At 38.2% G+C, this 20845-nt stretch overlaps 1 protein-coding gene across 2 annotated transcripts in view; it reads right to left on the bottom strand.

Moving 5' to 3' along the window:
* Positions 1-20348, bottom strand: part of gng12b (guanine nucleotide binding protein (G protein), gamma 12b) — a 64161-nt gene extending 43813 nt beyond the window's left edge. Inside the window, exon 1 of one of the 2 annotated variants that reach the window (XM_079883211.1) lies at positions 20232-20348. The gene's annotated coding sequence lies outside the window, so the exon portion shown is untranslated. The remainder of the gene's footprint in view (positions 1-20231) is intronic. The other variant, XM_079883212.1, reaches the window with a different exon arrangement.
* Between the last annotated feature and the right edge of the window lie 497 nt (positions 20349-20845).

The raw sequence follows: 20845 nt of genomic DNA, 5'->3' as shown, positions 1-20845 counted from the left end.
TTCAATCAGCCAACTTGCCAGACTGAAAGTGATATCCAGTTTTTTGAGCAACATGCATAAGGAGGTCAGCGAATGGACTGAGGTCTTTTGAGTGCACATCTGAGAATGAGACCAGTATCCCAAACTAGTGTATGCTTAGTATAGACAAAGAGCAACTCTAATCAAGATGTTCAGTTTATTACAGTCTCTTGTAAGCAGCTGGAAGGGCCAATTTAGGCTTTGCCTGGCAACAGACATCATCTTCCCAGTTTTATTTCCTATGTAAGGGCTGCTTTACAAAGACAAGCTCATCTCTGATACAAATACAGACATTATGCACAAGGTTCTGAAAAACATATATACCATTTTCAAGAAGAAAAAAATATAATTCTATTTGATCAAATGTGATATTACCATCAAGAATAAATAAACTCTTAAACAAAATAAATAAAGAAAAAAATATATATATATATTGTCCTTATACATTGAATGAGTGGGTGTGTACATCTTAATCAGTACTTTCAAAACTGTTTTAAAATATATATCTGTCATGACAACTCTCTGATTATTTGGCATGGTAACGGATATGACAATGTTGATATGTTTGGTCTTGGCGGAATAGATCTGCTACACTGCTGTTGTTATTGCTGAAACAATATTTAGTCTATAAAACACGTCAAAAGTCCAAGAAGCAAAACAAGCATATCGGTGAGAACACTCGTTTAAACAGAATACACACAGGAACATTTGACTGCACATCACATTTTTGACATTATTGATACTGCTTGCAATCGTAATGCAACGGACCAGTCTTCGGGACATAAATTAAGCATTTAAATAAAAGGTTATTGAGCTGTTTACACTGTCATATACAATAAAAGAGCCTGCACAGCGACAGGAAATAAAAAAGGAACACAAAAAAATACCTGCCTTACAACACCTAATGTGGACTTGCGCTCAGGAGTAGAGCAAACCAATTATTTCTACGCACACTGCAATAGTCACAGTATGGCATCATACTGTTAAAAACTTTAGTGAGAAATTACAGTATATTGCAGGTTAATAGTTGCATTACTTTCACAGTAATTCCACTTCTCTTGTATCTAACTGCACTTATGGAAATGTCTTGTAAAATCTACAATATCATACTGTATTTCTACAGTGCATATGTCCTATGAAGGTACCCAGCATGCAGTGCGGCATGAATAGATTATGCTGTGGAGTTTCTTGATTCTTGTTGTTGGTATTATCTGTGCTGCTGAACTTAGTTTTGGTACACTTTTAGCAGTTAACATAAAACAATAAACTGTTTATTTTGCAATGTTTTCCGAATTATTATTCTTTTTTTATTATTATTATTTGTTGAGTCACAATTGTTGTGTTTTGTATGTCGAGCACTGATGTCTGTGCATCATAAGGTGATGGAAGAAAAACAAATCTTGTGTTGCAAGATGATGTCACACCTTTCAGATTTCACATCAACTATGAATTTGAAATAAGATATTGGTAAATCTTTATGCTGAAATAACGCTAATAGTAGCTTAAACTTAAAATCAACCAATTTACTTATTTTATATTCTATCTTGTCATTGTTTTAACAAATGTTTTCATTTGTCACACTTCTGACTTGGCTAGAAATTTGAATATGAATATACAAGGTCCAAGATCCCAAGCAAATGGAAAATTAATCACCATTATTCACCTTCAAAACAATTACAGTATACTAAACAATATAATTTCTTACAGTGGCATGGTTAAAGACAACTTAATTAATAAAAACTTATAATGTGAACTCACAGTAAAACAAGAGCAGTGAATTACTGTGATGTCAGCATAATTTTGCTGTTGATTAACAGACATTTGTAAGAAATGACCCAGCATGCATTAATGTCACTGTAAATTCTGACTACAGTAAGTTATTGCTAAGTAATACTCTTTAATCCTGTAAATTCCTTGCAGTTTTTTTTACAGTGCACACTGTAACAATTAAATAACACTTTTTTAATAGCCCACTTAAAGGGGCAGTTTCCCAGACAGAGTTTAAATTAAGTCAAGAGTAGGCCTTAATCTAGAATAATTAATCATGGTTTACAAAAAAGGCTTTCTGAAACACAGATAAAGTACAGATTACTAACACCTGGAGAATGATGTGATTGCAAGCAGATTGAGTTAAGGACCTATCAGCCTGTGTAATATATAGAGCTTCATGACAGAACTTTGTGTGTGTGTATACAGTGAGGAAAATAAGTATTTGAAAACACCCTGCTATTTTGCAAGTTCTCCCACTTGGAAATCATGGAGGGGTCTGAAATTGTCATCGTAGGTGCATGTCCACTGTGAGAGACATAATCTAAAAAAAAAAATCCGGAAATCACAATATATGATTTTTTAACTATTTATTTGTATGATACAGCTGCAAATAAGTATTTGAACACCTGTCTATCAGCTAGAATTCTGACCCTCAAAGACCTGTTAGTCTGCCTTTAAAATGTCCACCTCCACTCCATTTATTATCCTAAATTAGATGCACCTGTTTGAGGTCGTTAGTTGCATAAAGACACCTGTCCACCCCATACAATCAGTAAGAATCCAACTATTAACATGGCCAAGACCAAAGAGCTGTCCAAAGACACTAGAGGCAAAATTGTACACCTCCACAAGGCTGGAAAGGGCTACGGGGAAATTGCCAAGCAGCTTGGTGAAAAAAGGTCCACTGTTGGAGCAATCATTAGAAAATGGAAGAAGCTAAACATGACTGTCAATCTCCCTCGGACTGGGGCTCCATGCAAGATCTCACCTCGTGGGGTCTCAATGATCCTAAGAAAGGTGAGAAATCAGCCCAGAACTACACGAGAGGAGCTGGTCAATGACCTGCAAAGAGCTGGGACCACCGTTTCCAAGGTTACTGTTGGTAATACACTAAGACGTCATGGTTTGAAATCATGCATGGCACGGAAGGTTCCCCTGCTTAAACCAGCACATGTCAAGGCCCGTCTTAAGTTTGCCAATGACCATTTGGATGATCCAGAGGAGTCATGGAAGAAAGTCATGTGGTCAGATGAGACCAAAATATAACTTTTTGGTCATAATTCCACTAAACGTGTTTGGAGGAAGAAGAATGATGAGTACCATCCCAAGAACACCATCCCTACTGTGAAGCATGGGGGTGGTAGCATCATGCTTTGGGGGTGTTTTTCTGCACATGGGACAGGGCGACTGCACTGTATTAAGGAGAGGATGACCGGGGCCATGTATTGCGAGATTTTGGGGAACAACCTCCTTCCCTCAGTTAGAGCATTGAAGATGGGTCGAGGCTGGGTCTTCCAACATGACAATGACCCGAAGCACACAGCCAGGATAACCAAGGAGTGGCTCTGTAAGAAGCATATCAAGGTTCTGGCGTGGCCTAACCAGTCTCCAGACCTAAACCCAATAGAGAATCTTTGGAGGGAGCTCAAACTCCGTGTTTCTCAGCGACAGCCCAGAAACCTGACTGATCTAGAGAAGATCTGTGTGGAGGAGTGGGCCAAAATCCTCCTGTAGTGTGTGCAAACCTGGTGAAAAACTACAGGAAACGTTTGACCTCTGTAATTGCAAACAAAGGCTACTGTACCAAATATTAACGTTGATTTTCTCAGGTGTTCAAATACTTATTTGCAGCTGTATCATACAGATAAATAGTTAAAAAAATCATACATTGTGATTTCTGTTTTTTTTTTTTTTAGATTATGTCTCTCACAGTGGACATGCACCTACGATGACAATTTCAGACCCCTCCATGATTTCTAAGTGGGAGAACTTGCAAAATAGCAGGGTGTTCAAATACTTATTTTCCTCACTGTATATATATATATATATATATATATATATATATATATATATATATATATATATAGACCTCCTGAGAAAAACCAGGTTGCTGCTGGAAGAGGTGTTAAGTGAGGCCAGCAGGGGGTGCTCACCCTGTAGTCTGTGTGGGTCCTAATGCCCCAGTGTAGTGACGGGGACACTATACTGCCAAAAGAGCACCGTCCTTCGGATGAGACGTTAAACTGAGGTCCTGACTCTCTGTGGTCATTAAAAATCCCAGGATGTCCTTCGAAAAAGAGTAGGGGTGTAACCCCGGCATCCTGGCCAAATTTGCCCCTTGGCCCCTGTCCATCATGGCCTCCTAATCATCCCCATATACTGATTGGCTTCATCACTGTCTCCTCTCCACCAGTAAGCTGGTGTGTGGTGGGCGTTCTGGCGCAATATGGCTGCCGTCGCATCATCCAAGTGGATGCTGCACATTGGTGGTGGTTGAGGAGATTCCCCCATCTATGTAAAGCGCTTTGAGGTCTCAGAAAAAGCGCTATATAAATGTAACGAATTATTATATATATAAACTTTTTCTTTTTTTTTTTTTTATAAAAATCATGATTTATTAGTTCATAAATATTATTTTTGTTAAATATGAAATATTATGTTTTTGGGCATTGTATTACATGACATTTTGCAACTTTACATTCTCTTAATGGTAAGTTACCATTAATTTACCATTAGATACTGTATGTGTGAAAGGGGCCAGTGTATGCATACATTTTTTTATAATTTAATAAATCTGGACCAAAAAAAAAAAAGAGCATCATGTTTTTGACTCCCTTAAAAGTGCAGTAAGCAATTTCTTGAAAACGCTGTTGATATTTGAAATCACCAAAACAAACATGACCCTACCCAAAGGGATCACACCCAATCTTGATGCCTCCGCCCCCACATTCACGTAAACGCTATGCAACACAGGCAACGACTATGACGGAATCTGCTGTGCCTGCCGCCCGAGGGTATGATGTCATCAATAAGTGAAAGCAATTTGTGTTACTATGATAATTCAGGTCAAATGTCTAATTGTTATTTAGCTCCTCAGCTCCTTTGTTGGCAAAGTCATCCCTTCCAACCTAAAAAACAAACACAGTTTTCATAAACAGCTCCCTACATAACACGATAGTCCAAGTAAATAATATATTACAAATGTGATTGATTGAGGGGTTATAGCGATCACTAAAAGGGGAACCAAAAGCTTTTTAAAAGCTTCCCGATATTAAAGGGGTCCTAATGTGCTAACATTGTTTTTGGGGTGTACTAGAATATGCTTTCATGCTTTATTGTTCAAAAACCACATTATTTGTCACATATTTTACAATATTACAGCTCCTCTCTCTGCAGTCTGGCCCGAATGCGCCGTTTAGTTCCAGTTTCGATGAAGCCCCTCCTTCCGAAATACAAAATGTGCTGTAATTGTTTATCTGGCCCAGTGTGTTGTGATTGGCACCGCTTTAGCATGTGTTCGGGAAATGCCCCGCCTCTTACCACAACCGCGAGTTTCATCTCCTTAGATGTATAGGATGGTGTCAATTTCAAACCAATTCAAGCCTGATTCAGACATAAGAATGTTAACAAACAAGAGGATCATCCATAATGGATTTCATGCACAGACTTTGCAAGCACAGATTTCACAGAACGTTTCAGAGTGGTATGTTGTTTGTTTTTTGTATTTTCTTATAGCCTACATTTTAGATACAAGTATGATACGATCACATTGGTACGATCACATTGATACAATACATGTATGATACGATACATTTAGATATGATCACAAACTAAGGTTAATTTTCCTAAGGGCCGGTGAGCTTACAAAAGCGAGAGCTTACAGAAGCTACAGTAAACACTATATCAACACTACTGTTGGCTAGCAGGCGAGGCAAACAGCTTTGCCCTTTGTTTACATCGTAGCACGTAGTAGTTTACGTTCTCCGTAAAATGTGTAGCACACAGATAAACTTTGGGGTTATAATGTACATGAACCGTGTTTAAAATAAGTTCTAGAGGAACTAAAGCCTTAGGAAGGTCAAACAAATGAGTTTTGGAAACAGGGTGGACAAAGCAGTATCTCTTTGACATAACGACAAATCTGCCTTACACCTTTTTTTGCGTATTCCATGGGCGGGGATTATTTAAATGAGTAACATTATGACTTCACAAAGCCCGGAAAAAAACACATTGTAGTCCAAACAAGCCGTTCGTTGTAGTTCTTGAGAAGTGGATACTGTTAAATAAAATATCTCCCTTTGGAGTGGACTTTAAGCTTTATAACCTTGCAGATCTTTTTTTATGCTCAAACAGCAACATTACACACTAACTAAAATTGAAAAAGCATAATGGGACCCCTTTAACGCTGGCCCTTACCTGATCATAACCCTTCTTTGTAAAGTTATATTCCCCTGGCCTTTTCCTCTTTTGTATTTCTACTAATTAGTTCTACTAATGTCTTTCTTGTGCACTGAGCTCTCTCTCCTCCCCTATCATGAGTGTATATGCCCCTTACTGCTGATTGGCTACAAGTGTGTTTTGGTGCTTGGTCCAATCCACTTTTCAACAGTGTTTTTCAAAAATCGCTTACTGCACCTTTAAATTGACCTTTGCAGTAAATCTGTTATCATTTCACAGCCGAGATGTGCAAGCTTGTAATAGCCAAGTCTGAATGCTGGCAGTAAACACACTAATTGTAGTAAGTAGTACAACAGCAACATAAAACTGAGAGTGTGGCTCTACAAAGAAACTTTAGACAGGGGCTGCGGCCAATTCTAGGTTTATAGATCGCTAGGCAACAAAGCAGGAAACTCGCCATGGAGACAGGAGGTGGGGGGGACAGAAAGCACTCCAGATGAAATGGCTTAATAAAACAAGAAGTCATAAAGTAGAGGCAAAGTCCAAATACTATGTCTCACTGCTGATTTAATGTGACAATAAATCACTATCATGCTTTTTTTGTTAGCTTAAAATCCATTCAAATTCATTCAGGACTCGTTTTCCCTCTATGTGTCTGCAATTTGCGTAATCTAGTTGGCACAACACAACACTGTGACAGGAGATAGCAGAGATTGCAGGCCTTGCAGACAGTGAGAACTGAGTGCTGAGGTCATTCACAGTCACGCTTACACAAAACACAAGCTCAGATAGTGCACTCATTTAGAGGAAAATCAAGGCATGAGTATAAACAGAAGTAGTATAAAATCTATTAATAAACATTATGGAGTTAGTGTGTCCTATCTCTATTTTCAAAGAAACATCCACAATCTCTCATTCTTCAACACTTCAATCATACTTGATCATGTTTGTCTCAAAGTCAAAAGACACTCATCTACACCCAAACATCATGGTGTGTGCTGTTTTGGTTTAGGTGCTGAACCTATTCTGTTTCTTTATTACCTACTGTGTTTTACAGTTTCTAGGCAACCGGTTACTGCCCTAGCCGGAAAGTTTATACAGGGTTCTTGTTTTTCTGTCTTTCCATGAAGGCAATAACATGACCACGGCATTCATCTGCCGACACCTATTTAAGCAGATCTCGGTAAGTGACCCTGTGCATCATTATACAAGTGAATCCTGCAGTCCATTTACCTCCTTGTCAATAGGCTCCCTGCAAGAAGCTCGGAAATCTGCAACTTGACATCTCAGATGACAAGAGCATCTGGACTGGTACGTCAGTGTGTGACCTCAATAAATACTGCATTTACCATCTTCTGAGGCTCCATGTCTTGCAAGTGAAAGGGACTCTGTGGGGTTTAGACAATTAGGGTTGATTTGATAATCAGTATTTGTAAAAACAATTGACCTTCGATAGATAAAAGCCAAACTAATCGCTTCGCTGAAAAGCCTTGTTGTTAACTGCCACTGTGACATACAAACGTTCTTTTTTGGCAAATTTACAACATCATGATAAAGTGGTGTTGTTATACATGTAATTCTGAAACTAGGTATCCAGAGAGTTCTCAAAGCCAGTAATAAAAAATTGAAAAATGCAAGCACTGATTTAGACTCTGTGGTAGACACTTATAAGATTGATAATATCAGGGACAAAATTATAACTATGCAACCGTCTACTACAGTATCGCATCAGGCAGTGCATTGTAGCCTCCCTGAGGAAAAATTTGATTCATTCGTTGCTATAGGAGAGGAAGAATTTACTAAACTCATTAAATCATCTAAATCGACAACATGTATGTTAGACCCTATACCAACTAAGCTACTGAAAGAGATGCTTCCAGAGGTCATAGATCCTCTACTTAATATCATTAATTCATCTTTGTCTCTAGGATACGTACCAAAAAACTTTAAGCTGGCTATGATTAAACCGCTTGTTAAAAAAACGCAACTTGATCCTACAGAATTAGTCAATTACAGGCCGATCTCAAATCTACCTTTTCTGTCAAAGATATTAGAAAAGGCAGTATCCTCACAACTGTGTTCCTTTCTTGAGAGAAATGATATCTGCGAGGATTTCCAGTCCGGATTTAGACCGTACCATAGTACCGAGACAGCTCTCGTTAGAGTCACAAATTATTTGCTCTTATCATCCGATCGTGGTTGTATCTCGCTATTAGTGTTACTCGATCTTAGTGCTGCATTTGACACCATTGACCACAACGTTCTTTTAAATAGATTAGAACATTATGTTGGCATTACGGGAAATGCACTAGCATGGTTTAAATCATACTTATCTGACCGTTATCAGTTTGTAGCAGTAAATGATGAGATGTCTCATCGATCACAAGTTCAGTATGGTACCACAAGGCTCAGTACTAGGACCGCTGCTGTTCACTCTGTACATGCTACCATTAGGAGATATCATTAGGAAACATGGAATTAGCTTTCACTGTTATGCCGACGATACTCAGCTCTATATTTCTTCAAAACCTAACGAAACTTATCAATTCAAAAAATTAACGGAATGCATAGGGGATATAAAAAATTGGATGACTCGTAATTTCCTACTTCTAAATTCTGAAAAAACAGAGTTTCTAATTATTGGACAAAAAACTTCCTCACGTAATAACCTAGAATACTGTCTAACACTCGATGGCTGCTCTGTTAAGTCTTCATCGTCGGTTAGGAACCTGGGTGTGCTCTTTGATACCAATCTTTCATTTGAAAGTCACGTGTCTAGTATCTGTAAAACTGCATTTTTCCATCTTAAAAATATATCTAAATTACGCCATATGCTCTCATTGACAAATGCGGAACAATTAGTTCATGCGTTCATGACCTCAAGGCTAGATTATTGTAATGCTCTACTGGGTGGTTGCCCTGCACGCTTAATAAACAAACTACAGCTAGTTCAAAACGCAGCAGCTCGAGTTCTTACCAGAACCAGGAAGTATGACCATATTAGCCCAGTTCTGTCAAAACTGCATTGGCTCCCTATTAAACATCGCATAAATTTTAAAATATTGCTGATTACTTACAAAGCACTAAATGGTTTAGCTCCGCAGTACTTGAGCGAGCTCTTAACGCATAATAGTCCGTCACGTCTATTGCGATCTCAAAATTCCGGCCAGTTGATAATACCTAGAATATCAAAATCGACTGCTGGCGGTAGATCCTTTTCCTATTTAGCACCAAAACTCTGGAACAGTCTTCCTACCATTGTCCGGGAAGCAGACACACTCTGTCAGTTCAAAGCCAGATTAAAGACACATCTCTTTGACCTAGCATTCACATAATACATTATAGACTTCTATAATTTAATGTTAGGCTGCATAGATTAGGTCAGCCGGAACTGGGTCCCTCTACCACTCTACAGATAAGGCCTTGTCGGGAAAATTCGTTTCGCGTTCCTACCCCAAAGCAACAAAATAAAATAAAATTCTTGATCAAAATTTATAAGGAAAGACAAGTACTTTGTTTAGGCTTGGCTTGTAGGGAATTCCAAACCTGCGAATTTTCAAATGCACATAACTATAGAACCCATTCTAAATGCGCATGTGAACACCATCAGCGTTTCTCACAGGTTCGCGTTTAAAGTCTGTGTAGAGGGAATGGTGTCGTCTTAGCGGCCCCTAATTTAATAACAAATTATCGTTGCGACGGAAGCAAATCAATCAAAACTAACTTTAGATGGAAAACAACTTAACTCTGCTATAAAGCCAAAACAGTATCTGTTACCTTAAATTATCCGCTTATCTCTGTAAAGCTGCTTTGAAACAATCTACGTTGTTAAAAGCGCTATATAAATGAAGATGACTTGACTTGACCCCATAAACAACTAAACATATGCCTTTTGAAAAAAACAGTTACCCATATTTGCAATAGGTACATCAGCGAGTGAGCTGACTCGCGACATCATTTTGTTTGATGGACATAGAGTACCCACACTTGAAAACCGGTAGGTGTGGTTAAGTAATCATTGTCATAAGGTTAATACAATGACCAATAAAATAAAGGGCCCTATTTTAACGATCTAAGCGCATGGTCTAAAGCGCAGGGCGCAAGTTCAAATCCACTTTTGCTAGTTTAACGATGGGAAAAATGGTTGGAGTGCCAGGCGCATGGTCTAAAAGGGTTGTCCCTATTCTCTTAATGAGTAATGGGTGTATTTTGGGATTAACGTTCACTAAACCAATCAGAGTCTCATCTCCCATTCCCTTTAAATGCCAGTTGCGCTTGCACCATGGCAGATTCGTTATTTACATCAAATTTGACGGAATTTGATAGTGGAACTGCTCGGAACTGCTCGTGCGAGAGGTAAAAGTGCGCAAGCAAACCATCTACGGGACAAGCCGGATTCCACCATATCTTTATGTACACAATAATAATCTTTTACATTGTAATTCTTTTATTTTAAATATTTGACATGTTTGTGTGCTGCTGTGCATCCCTGTGTGTTTAATAAGCAGAGTGTATGCGCGTTGTGTATGCGCAAATTTTTTTTGGTTATTTAGTTAGTTAGTAATGTGCGCCTATAGGCGGGTATAGGCGCACATTACTAACTAACTAAATAACCAAAAAAATATTGCACCATTGACTTTAGACTAGCTTTCAGTTGGTCAATGGCGCAGTCTATTTCTGTTGCCTCAAAATAGCAACGTGCCAACAATGTGGCAGAACACACCTCGTTTTCAGACTAGCATGCCCATGGGTGCACAAATGGGCGCAAATGCATTTGCAATTTAAACAACGTGGCACAGAACGTGAAAATGATAACTGCGCCGGACTAAAACTAGCAAAAAACACTTGCATCGCGCTTGGCGCTGCATTGCGCCGGGTGTAAGATAGGGCCCAAAGTCTACTGTGGTAAATATGGAGGCAGGAAGGGAAAGCTGCTTTTTGAAAATGCTTTGAAATCTAGTTCCAAATTGCTATAGGGAGTTTGAGCTTTTATATGGGTGTGATCCTATAAGTGCCTTGCAGGGCGCAATCATCAGTGCATCAACCAGACTGAGTACAGCACAGCCTTCTGGGAGATTACTGAAATGAAGTGAGTCAATAAGTGAGGTACAGTACTCTCTGATGGTTAGACTAATGAGTTTTACCTTCAGTCCCCTAAGCCAATGCGCACTGGTACCAGAACGGCTGAAGAAAACCAAATGGGGTTTCCTGGTGTTGCATTCAGCAACACAATTCCACTGAGAAAAATACGCTTTTAATTGTATTGACTTTAATCTGAAGCATCTTCATTCATTCATTCATTCATTCATTCATTTACATGACAGACAGTCCAGGAAATTGAAGGCTTTGAGCTTTATAACATCTAAAAGCGCTTTAGAGTTTGCGGCATGGACCTCAATCATTTGACACCAGAATTGATTGGTGGGCTGAAGAACAACTCCATTTGAAAATGTGTCTGAAGTATGATTAATTCACATTAAAGGGGAGGCATTGGGATTTTTGCTAACAATATATCGCTACAAAGGTATTTCAAACTTAATTTTACCCCTAAACGGACATTTTACCCCTTTTTTGTTGTTGTGTATATTGGGGTCTTTAATGTTTGTTTGTTTTTTCATAAAAAAACCCCACATTGGTCAGTCACATTCACGTTCACAACAATCACCCCGGCCTGTCACCAAACCTTCAGCCCTTGGTCAGACCTTGCGTTTCTATGGGCAAGAGTTCCCCTAGAACAAGAGTCCAGGCATGCGGCTGTCTCCACAGATGCCTCCACCAATACTGCCGTGCAAAGGCAAAAGACCGTAACTTCGTTTTTGGTCGAAAATGAGTTATTTATATTTTTGGCACATTCAAGACCTTCTTTATCATGTGGATAAGTATCTTGAATCAATTCCGTTTTTTTTTTCGAGAAAATAATGATTTGTCTTAACAGTAACTTCCAAAAGCCCATGAGAAACCAAGGCAGAACACCGTAACATCAGTTACCGCTCTTTGGCTTTGTTTTGGAACGCTCAAATTACGAGTTAACGGTGCTCTGCCTTTGTTTAGCCGCGCGTCAATATGAAGTTACTGTGCCGGTGTTCAATCAAATAATGCTACCTACCAGATTGTACGGTTATCTGCCTTTGTTTTAATGTCCATTAAAATTAAAATTACGGTGTAGCCTGTGTACTTTGTACAGCTGCCATCAGTCGCTCTAACGTCTGATGTCCTCAGAGCGGTCAGAACATTTAGTATGGTCTGCTCCATCGACAAACGTGCGATATCGATCGCGAAGGATTATGCAGAGTTGACAGAAAAACGTTACACATTGCCGTATCAGATGAATACAACCAAGAATTAAAGCTCGGCAAACTAGCTGGCAGAGTGCCAAAACTTCGCCTTCAGCCCCGCCCTAAACGTGGTCGAGTCAACGCTGGACTAATAGGTATTTTGTCATGTCAAATGTATTAATAATGCCATCAGAATGCAACCAAAGCACAGGATAGCAATAAGTAGATGGCTATAAATAATTGTAAATCATACAAAATAAATGCCATGATCACTAGATTTTATACAGGTGTTACTATAATGATTTTCTTAATGGTGATCAGCAACTAAATATTGATAATGTGGAAGTTACTGCCTTGCCTTTTGCCTTGGCATGACTCCTCACTTTTTGCTGACAATACATAGGCAGAGTACAGTAACTTTAAAATAGTGGTCAAAAGTCAAGTTTGAGCTCAAGATTTGTTTATGTATATAATTTCCATTACTAAAACATCTATTTGCCAGATTTCCAGTGTCCTACCTATAATTAATTTGGCGGGACAACTAAAAATCTTTAGAGTCATTTTTCTCAGTTCCACACTCTAGCGACTTAAGGTTTTTGCCTTTGTAGGGCAGAATAGCTGGGTGCCGTGTACAACAGGCATGTAGTCTCGGGCGTTTGGACAGGGCCCCAACAGCATTGGCACATCAACTGCCTCGAGTTGCTAGCAGTATGTCTTGCGCTGGGTCTTGCGCTGGGCACGTACTGGTCTGTACGGACAGCACTGCGGCCGCTGCGTACATCAATCATCAAGGTGGTCTATGCTCCCGTTGCATGTCGCGACTCACCCGCCATCTCCTCCTATGGAGTCAGAAGCAGCCATTAATATTCTGGGCATGCTCAATCGTGTAGCCGACAAGCACAGACAACAGCCTGCGCTTCCGGGAGAGTGGAGTCTCCATCCCCAGGCGGTCCAGTGCGAATAATCGTGATTACAAATTTAAATCTATTGACAGCCCTAGTTATAAGTTAAAGGTAATGACGACACAGAGGAAGTTTAGCAGACTTAACTTTACACTCTCCATAGTACAATCGTCAACATCTCTCATCAGCTTCAGAGTACAATTACAGTGTTTTATGGGGTGAACACTCTTCTTTAATGCTGTTCATCAACTTTCAGGCGCATCTAATTGACAGATAAACCGTGCACTCTTAGCCTATTTCAGTATTGTTTATAATGTTCTGGATATCTGAGCTAACAGTTTGCTTTGTACATTCATTTTAACAACAAGAGTAAACTTTATCATTAAACTGAACTGTGCACGTAGGCTATGTTTCAAACACTTACCTTACTCTGTCCATGCACTAAATGCACGTCCTATAAAGAGTGCAGTTTTCTAATGACAATGATGAAAATTTAAGAAACAAAATGAACATTGAATAAATCCATATGATTTATAAACAGTTGAAAATACAAAGACTGGAATTTCATGTGACAGAACATTTACTAATGAAAGTATAAATGAATAGCGGAATAATGACCATCTTTAAATTAAGCATAATAATTAACTATTACCATATTTTGAAGTGTAAACTATATTATAGAATACCAGCGTATGTCTAAATAAAATGTAGCGATAAAAAAATCATTTAAAATCATTTTACAAATCCCCTAAAATGTCTATGTGCTACACATCTTTTGTCCTTTTGAAGTATCAAGTCTGTGAGTAACTGTTAACTGATATTTAGAAGTTAGCTGCCGATGTAAACAGACGGTTTAGAATATATACATTACTGTGTCTTGTCCCTGTATACTGACACATTGTTCTCAATGTAATTCCAATGTAATTTCAATATTTTTGTGCTATGTCACTGGGATTAAAATGATTCAATGAATTAAGTTCAAATAGCAAACAATGTCTCCACACGGCAATCACAAGCATCACTAGAGACAACTAACACTCCTGATGGCTGCTTAAAAAAATAACGGAGTCTGAACTCCGAACCCCCCACCCCCTACAGACCTGCTTCCAATCTGCTCCCTGAGGAATGACCCCTATACCATTTGGGGGATTAAAAATAAGCAAGATCTTCTGGGTTTTACATACTGTTATTTGTGTAACTGAATTAAACGTACAGTGTCTTATCATGTTTAGCAGGTTAGCATTCTCATACTCACAAGACAAGGGAAAAAAACTAGTCTAAGGACAGGTTAGTCTAAGCAAGTGATGGTATCCCACCGTCTAAGATTAAACCTACATATTATGTTATTATCTAAGCAATGTTAGCCTTATGTGTATTTATCTGTAGACAATACAATAAATATTTGGTAAAACTATTTGCAGGAGCCAAGTGTAACTTTCTGTTAACACCTTTCCTAAACACTGTGAACTAATCATAAGTCACACATAACTAACTATTAGTCACAAATAGACTTCCAGTAAGCATGAGGTAACTTCACACAGAACTTGTACCAACCTATACCTCATTGCTTACTCATATACAGCCACATACACACTGCAGCAAAATTTGGTTGTCAATTCAGAGTTAAGTAATTTAGTCGAGTGACAATCTCATTCTACAAATGAATTAAACCCTCGGAAAATGCAGGTAGTAAAAAACGCATTTACAGAAATTCTACCCAGTGTGTACAGAACTGAACTGAACAACTAGTTGTTAATAACATATTTAAACGTGTATCACACCCCTAAAGCTAAGCTGGCAGATTCTCAACAATGGTGTGTGGTGGCCAATGGTGGACCGTTTGCTTGGTGTGTCATAGTCTTAAACCAGCCACGGTACCAGCAACACAATCAGCAAAGTTATCTAATTATCATTATCAGCAAAATTCCAGAAAATATCAAAATATATTTTTTGTTATATTGTACACCCCTATTTAGGGGTAGATAAACAAATGACCTAATTTATGGCCACTCGTCCGATACTCATTCTTTGGAAAACAGTTCTGCCTTAAACTCTTACAGATCAAACCAGGTCTCCAGAGCCCAGTGGTAGAGTGTCACATCTTTGTGTGTGTGTGTACAGGTGTTTTTGTAAAAGAGAAAGAAAGTGTTTCTCCATGTCTGTTAAACACATTTATTGCCTTGTGCTGGTTAATCATATATTGAAATAAAAATGATCATAAATATATGGCGAAACTGAGATTCAATGGCAACAGGATAAAATGAGCATTAAACTTTGACTGACAGTTGTCCTTGGGAACAGGGAACAGTCACTATAGTGGAGAAAGGTGGTGACGATTCTCGGTGCCCCCGCAATTTCAACCAAACACTTGGCAGGTTTGGTTCGATTAAAACGAACTCTGGTACAACTGCTTTGTTAGTGCGGTTCATTTGAATAAATGTAAATGCTGCCATCTGATCCTTGGTGCGCACCAAACTAGCTGACCAAGATCCCTGAGAAGGTGGGTCTTGGTCCGTTTCCAAACGTACTCGGCTGTTCGACAAAAATATGAATGCAACAAACCAAAAACAGGGCATGCTGACAAAAGATGGGAGCCTAAAAAGTACTGAATGCTCAAGCATACCTGGTTCTTCTCATCATAGGAGCTACGTTGCCCATTACAGTTCGGCACAGGCACCAGAAATGCCATCTCCTTGCAGCAGATATTTGTTTGTGTGCAATAAAGGAATTCCTGGTACTGTTTTAACTCCTTTACACATTTTATGAGCTCTTCGTGATTTTTTTTTTTTTTTTTTGCTGCTGTTGTTGTTTTGTATCTCTAGGTTCAGTCTTAAAAATGTGTGAAGGCTAAGTGAACCAGGACTAAATGTATCATTCTCTTTTTTGGTCCGGACTTGTTTTTAGTTTTATTTTGGCCGATCTCTATTATCGAGATACATTTTTATTTTTACATTTTAGTCATGCAGAGCTAAATATATAATTTTAAAATGCAAACAATCAAAATAAAGTTTATTACAAAATAAAGTTTCAAGTAATATATTACATCTAAGGGATTTGGCAGACAATCTTAGGCTGAAACTTTATTCATTATCAATCAATCAATCTACAAGAAGATCTATAGCCTACTGGCCAATTAAAGTCACTTAAAGTCAGTTATTCTTTAAGAACACAATTTAATAACATTGTTAAAGGGAATCTTTAGCAAATCCTAAAATGAACATCCATTGCATAGCAATCAGATAACGTACAAAGGGAAAGCTAATGGCTAACCTTGTGACTTGTGTTGACCTGAAGCTGGACCAAACTGGTAAATCCACATTCATTGATTAACTGGCCTGACAACATCTAGTGATCGGACTGTAGTTATCTGACTTAACTTTCGAATGACTTTATGAAATGCACACGGCATATTTCCTATAAGATATAGGCTAGTCCAAGTGAACGTTGCGCCATGCAATTCTGCATTATAGATACACATATCATATGATATTACAAACATGCTGCAAAGTAGGGCAATTAAAGGTGATGTGATAACTAGCAATAAGCCTTTAGGCTGATTTCTCAAAAAAAGCTGCATTTCCACCGAAATTACCCGGGACAATTTGTCCCAGGAACTTTTTCCCCCCAGACCTGTTGCTGCCTGCGTACAGTAAAGTGTAGGCAAATTAGCCGGTGACGTAGGACTGCAAGCGACTTTACAGTTCCTGCTGGATTTCGTCCTCCGCATATAAGCTTAATAAAGCCTGAACCTCGTCGTCGGTCCATCTGTCGTATTTTTTAAACTCCATTCATTGTTGATTCGAATTGCAAAACAACTCTTACTGCACGCACCACAACATACTTTTAAAAATGGTGGTTGAAATAAAATGGCAATAAAGTCAACCAATAAAAATGCTGTGTGAACTCAACCAATCAGCATGTTCAGAGCCCAAGTCCCACCCCTGAAAGTAACTGAACTTTGAAAAAGTACTACCTCGCAAGCAGGGACTTTCTGAGGGGGGAATTTTTACCCGGAACTTCATTTAGATCCTGGTCCCTGCGGTCGAAACACACAGAGTCCCACCCCAAAGTCCTGGGGAAAGTTCCTGTGGTGGAAACGCGGCTTTTAAGTGATCATCGAGTGTCTCTGTTTGAGGTTCCCAACCAAGAAGGTCTCTGATTTCTGGAGAAAGGTATCCGTTAAAATAGCTTTTTAAATTGCTTAAATCTGTAACCAGCCAAACGTTGACCCCTATGCACAACTACGTAACACAGACTCAAACGATGGCACTAGTTTGGGGCGGGACTATATGTTTGAGCAATCAGTGACAGAAGGGGGGAGTGCTCAAGAAACCTGTTGAATTAAAACCAAAAATTCAATATTTGGAACCGCTAGTGACACCCTCCTTCTAAGCAATTATTTCACCCCAATATGAAAATTCGGTCATGATTTACTCAACATCATGTTGCTCAAACCCTGTATGACTTTCTGTCTTCTGCAGAACACAAAAGAAGATATTCTTAATTTAAGTTTTCTCTGTATTTTTTCTTACATACAATGAAAGTCAATGGGGTCCAATGTTGTTTTGGACCCCATTGACTTTCAATGTAAGGACAATACAAGGGCTATAATCGTTCAAAACCCTGCTTTTAACCCCGCTTTTAACCCCAGGTAGAGGAATGTTTCACACTAATTTAGAAGTTGTTAGCACTGTTTTGCCAGGGATATGAATCCCTGCTGAGTAGTAGGCTTTGTGAAGGAACTGCAGGGGGTTCATACATTTATGAAAGGCTTAATTATTTAAATCATAAAAAGTCAAATGACAAGAAAAAATAAATAACAACAATCAAAATAAAATAAAAAACAACCAAAAAAAAAGAAGAAGATTTTAGTCGCCTGACTAGTGGTCGATCTGTGTGTGTAGAAGGAAAAGGAATTAGGGAGAATAAATAAATTCTGAATAATTTACTGCCATTTTGTGAATATTAAGTAATCATCATTTTATCAATAAAAAAGAAACTGTATTCTGATTATGAGTATTTTAAAATGTAATAAATCAAATGACAAGAATTACATTTTTGCAATCTGATTACATAATTCAGATTACATTAGTTACTACACAACACTGCAAACTTGTATAGTGTAAAACGATGTGGTGTTGGAATGTTATGGTTAGATAAAAGACACCCAATCACGTGACTCAGATTTAGGTGCTTTATACAGTCACAGAAATGCTGCATGATGTATAAACAGTACGCTTCAGCATTTGACCGTCAATTGCAGTGAAGAGGAGAGGGTTTCATTCTTACCAGTCTGAAAATCAATTCAGGAAAAACTTGGTAGCAGTCGCCGGCATTATGAAGATGCGCAATGCTTAGAGTCTTTATGTAAACAGGTCGTGTGCTACGTTCGTCAATCAATCAGTTCCTCTATATAGAACCCTAGGGTTCTTGACTCCGTTTCAAAGAACACTTTATGCCAACAATATTCTATATAGAAATGTCTTAAATGATTGCAAAATTTCATGTTTAACAAGTTATTTAATTTTTTTCAAGTGATAAAGTATGTTTAAAGCTTTTCAGTTCATAAAATGTAATCAATTAATTCAAACTAAATCCATAAAATGATCCAATGATGAGAACCCCTCAAATGTTCTATAAAGCACTTGAAATAACCGTTTCAGGTTCTAGAACCTTTTCTTCTAGTGCACTGCAAATATAGGAGTGTAAAATGTCATCTTATGAATACCCACGATTAATTGTTAACCCCGGGTAAATTATGAGCAGTGTGAAACGTGAAACAAGATAACCTAGGATTTTGTTCACTCAGGGTTTAGTATGACCCAGGGTTAACTTTCCCAAAAAGTGAAAAGCCTTAAAGAGTTCTTCAAAATATCTTCTTTTGTGTTCCACAGAAGACAGAAAGTCATACAGGTTTGGAAAGACATAAGTGTCAATAAATAATGACCAAAACAATGGATGAACTATAACTGTACATTTTATTTTCATTCAATAAATTCAGCCTGAAAGGGCAATAAGTGAATTAAGCAGGAAATACTAGTAAAGATTTAAGATAAAAAACAAACAAACAAAAAACATACTTCACAGGATCAACTGACTAGAAACATGCATGCAGTCAGTTACGTAAATACAATATATAAAAATAGTATCTTGTATCAAAGTTTCCAAAAAATAACTAAAAATAAAAAGAACAGGCTCAGCTGTCCACACCAATTCCTTTTTCTTTTTTTTTTCTTGCTATGAGAAAACCCAGACCACCGATTCATGTCTAACCTGAAATGTACTGCCTGCATTTAACAGATCAATGTACAAAGTCCTTTACAGTAAGTTTACAGATCTGGTTCATGTCAGTCAGAATGACAACATTCCCTCTGGATAACATGAACAGAATGTTGTCGGATTTCCTGTGATATGATCAATCAATCATCATTCATCCCATAGCAAAAACAACAGAATATTACTAATTATACTGTGTCTAAAGATAGCAGCTATGTCAGTGAGGACACAAGCTTTAAACTGACAAAAAACGTATCGTTCATAATGTGTAAGATTCCATTTGGCAACACATCCATGTCAATTAAATAAATGCACCACACGTTAACAGCAATAAAATTCTCTCATTGTTGAACATGAATCAATAACATCATTACATAGGAACATAATAGTTACAGCAACTATTAAACAATAGGCAGGTAAATGTTGACTAAAGCCAGTCAGACCAAAATCAACCGTGCAACTGTGTTTATAGGCTAAACATTTATATGATTATTTATCTCTGAACAGATTTAGCACTTTATGAGAGTGATGTAGTTAGTACACATATAAACACCTATACATACAGTATACATGCGGTCAGTTTGACACTTACCGTACCTCGGCTCGGTAGTATGAGGAAAAAACGGGAATGCCGAACCAGACCGATTTGTCGATGGCAATTCTTCACACGTATATAAAGTTCTCCTTGCAATAACTGTTACCTCATAACAGTTACTCTTTTAATCTATCTGAATGCTCTGCCTCTGTTTATTTGATAGAGCCAAACTCAGAAACCGACCGACCTTTCACTTCTGTAGGCGTAAATAAAGCGGAATGGTGGGAACGGTGGAGGACTGGAGCGCAACAGTTTCTCTACACGTCCACATCGAGAATTTACCAATTCTACTATGGCAGAGGCAGAGCTTATGAATATGAATTAGGCCATAATGACGTTCCTAGTCACCTTCCTGTTAGCGACCAATCATGTAACACGATCACATTCAAAGATCAAATGATTTAGCAAATCACTCAGGGCTACTGAGAGAACGTCACCTAGCGTAATTAATATTAATGTTTCAAAGCCTTCGCCATAGTAAGACTCTTGTCTCTTTAACTGCTGCAGGAGCGCCATCTGTCAGTTAGATGCACCATAATAAGCACCACCCAGTTCAAAAACTACAGGGCAGAAACGTTCACAATTTTCTGCACTTTTTCTTGGGTTATACG

The sequence above is a fragment of the Squalius cephalus genome (assembly GCF_949319135.1).
Source record: "Squalius cephalus genome assembly, chromosome: 10".
Classification (NCBI taxonomy): Eukaryota; Metazoa; Chordata; class Actinopteri; order Cypriniformes; family Leuciscidae; genus Squalius; species Squalius cephalus.
Note: the sequence above shows the minus strand (reverse complement) of the source record. Positions and strands in the feature narration are given on the sequence as shown.